General features: G+C 35.2%; 1 non-coding gene across 1 annotated transcript; it reads left to right on the forward strand.

The window, feature by feature from the left end:
* The first annotated feature begins 997 nt into the window (after positions 1–997).
* LOC128036404 (small nucleolar RNA R71) lies at positions 998–1102 on the forward strand. Its single transcript, XR_008193201.1, has one exon. It is a non-coding gene; the product is annotated as a small nucleolar RNA R71 (small nucleolar RNA).
* Positions 1103–2617: the final 1515 nt, after the last annotated feature.

Below are 2617 nucleotides of genomic sequence, written 5' to 3' on the forward strand. Positions count from 1 at the left end.
TATTTTCGAGGTCCCCTAACCCAAGTTTTTCATAAATAGATAAATGAATTAAATTAATGCTAGCTTCTAGGTCATATAGAGCTCTATTAAAATGAATGTTCCCTATCCCTATGGGAATCGTAAAACTTCCTGGGTCTTTCAACTTTTAGGGAACCTATGTCAAAATAATAGTACAGCAAGAAGCGCTTATATTAACTTGTTCACCTACCTTAATTTTCCTATGCCTAAATATAATTTCTTCTAAGAACTTGGCGTACTTAGGAACTTTCTCAATTAATTAAATCAAAGACAGGTTGACATTTAATGTTTTGAATAAGTATAGAAAACTCTCAAACTCATATTCATCCCATCTTTCCTTCTCTTCTAGCCATGAAGGGAACAATATTTTTGTAATGGAAAAATCTTTAATCATTTCTATCTCTGGCTGAATTGCCGCTGCAACTACTTCCTTTAGTTCAAGTTCATTATTAGCTTCTAAGGATTCTTCCTGAAGATCATCAGTATTCCCCTTATGCATTTCTTGAGTTGGGGTCTCTGGGCTACTTAGTACTTTACCTGAGTAGAGCGCTATTACTTTTACATGCTTCTTCCCTTCTCTACGAGGATTATTTTTGGTATTGCTGAGGATACCTGTGCCAATTTTTCTTTTTATATCTCTCATTATACTCATCAATTGGCTCATCTGATATTCAAGTTTGGTCAATGTTCTTGTCGAATTGGTGCACTCAAACTAGATCTATTTCACGCCTATTCTCATTGACTGGATCTCCCCCTTGATTCTATCCAAACATTGACTACATATAGTATGGTCATTTGGCTTGGACCTTTCCTAGGGTTTTTGTCGATAAGGAGGTTGATACTTAGAATTTTTAACTTGGTTCGAGCCATCACCTCATACGTTCTGTTCATTAAGGCTCCTCCTATTGCTCTATCTAATCTTGACCTTGAATGCACATCCAATCCATTGTAGAAAATTTGCAGTCGTAACCATTCAGGTAATCTATAGTGTGGGCATTTTTGAATTAGTGTCTTAAATCGCTCCATGCTTCGTGAAAGGTTTCCCTTTTGAACTGTTTGAACATTGAAATTTCCCTTCTTAGCTGGATCGTCTTACTAATGGGAAAGAAATTTTGTAGGAATTTCACTGCGAATTCGTCCCATGTTGTGATTGATCCTGGTGCTTGCGAATCAAGCTAAGAGAAGGCATTATCAATTAATTAAAAGGGAAACAACTGAAAACGAATAGCTTCATCAGTGATCTCATTGTATTTGAAGGCATCACAAAGTTGAAGGAACCGTTTTAAATGTTGACTCGGATCCTCTATCATTATTCCTCAAAACTACAAATTATTCTAGATCATCTGGATAGCTGACTTCATCTCAAATTTATTGGACATGATGGTCGGCCTCGTTATACTCCCTTGAACCATATCCAAATTCTGTAGTGCATACTCCCTTAGAGTCCTCTCATTACATGCATATTTATATTTATGGGTTGTTGTTGTGGTGGTGGTGGATCTCCAGATTGTTATTGTTAGCCTCGTCGAACAGCAGATTCTCACGTAGTACGTTGCCTACAACAGGTGGTGGATTCTGCATCTACTACTGCAAATGTTGTTGTCGTTAATGCTTTCCTCATATTATTCTTTCTGGGCCTGTGACTGGCTCTATAGGTGTTCCCCAACACTAAACCCTAAAAGATAAAATTTGTAGAAAATAAGAAAACTAAATTTGCAACTATAACCTAAATATTTCCTAATTATTCTATTAATATGCAAAAATTAATACTAATATAGTGACGTTGCCTCCCCGCAACGACACCAACAACTTGATTGCCTTCGAACCTACCAACTTCCAGAGTAGAAATATTATAGAAAAGATGTGACAAGAGGTATCCATAAGTATACGAGTCAAGTTGTAGTATAGTTACAACAGAGTAGGTAAGTACTCCAAGGATCGTACCCAAGGGAGGTGAGCACTAAACTAGTTCTAATCTAAATATAAATAGATCTAATTAGTACTTTAATCGAATTATAGTATGAAGATTTAAAAGAATTATTTTGATAAACTATAATAAAAAATAATATGAAAGGAAATAAAAGAAAATTAAATAAATGAAAAACAAGAAATCAAATAATCAAATATGTATTAAATCTATGCATGGGTGATTAGCTCACTTTGGTAATCATAATAAACTTTTGTCTAAGGTTTTCTTGTTCAATCAACTAGTCAAACCCCAGCAAGATCTTTCGATTCTTCCACTGAAGTTCTGAATTGGCAAGAACTACGTATCTTCAGAGCTCACAGTCTAGACTGGGTCAGGGTTAAAATGTTCACGTATAGGCCGTACCAAATTTGGGTTAATTCTCACCTTGATGACTTCCTAGGGTTTTCAGACCTAGGATTTAGATTCTTCCTTTACTGAACAACTGATCCGTTAAGAAATCCCTACAAAACAATTAATTATTCATAACTCCACTCGCTAATCCCTCACAAGAGGATTGGTTCCTTATAGATATAATAAATGATATAAACTTGATGGAAAGAATGAACATAAAGAACAATTCAAGAATAGAGTTTAGAAGAAGCCTGATTTGTCTTGAAATTAAGCACAGAA

The sequence above is a fragment of the Gossypium raimondii genome, chromosome 13 (genome assembly GCF_025698545.1).
Source record: "Gossypium raimondii isolate GPD5lz chromosome 13, ASM2569854v1, whole genome shotgun sequence".
Taxonomy (NCBI): domain Eukaryota; kingdom Viridiplantae; phylum Streptophyta; class Magnoliopsida; order Malvales; family Malvaceae; genus Gossypium; species Gossypium raimondii.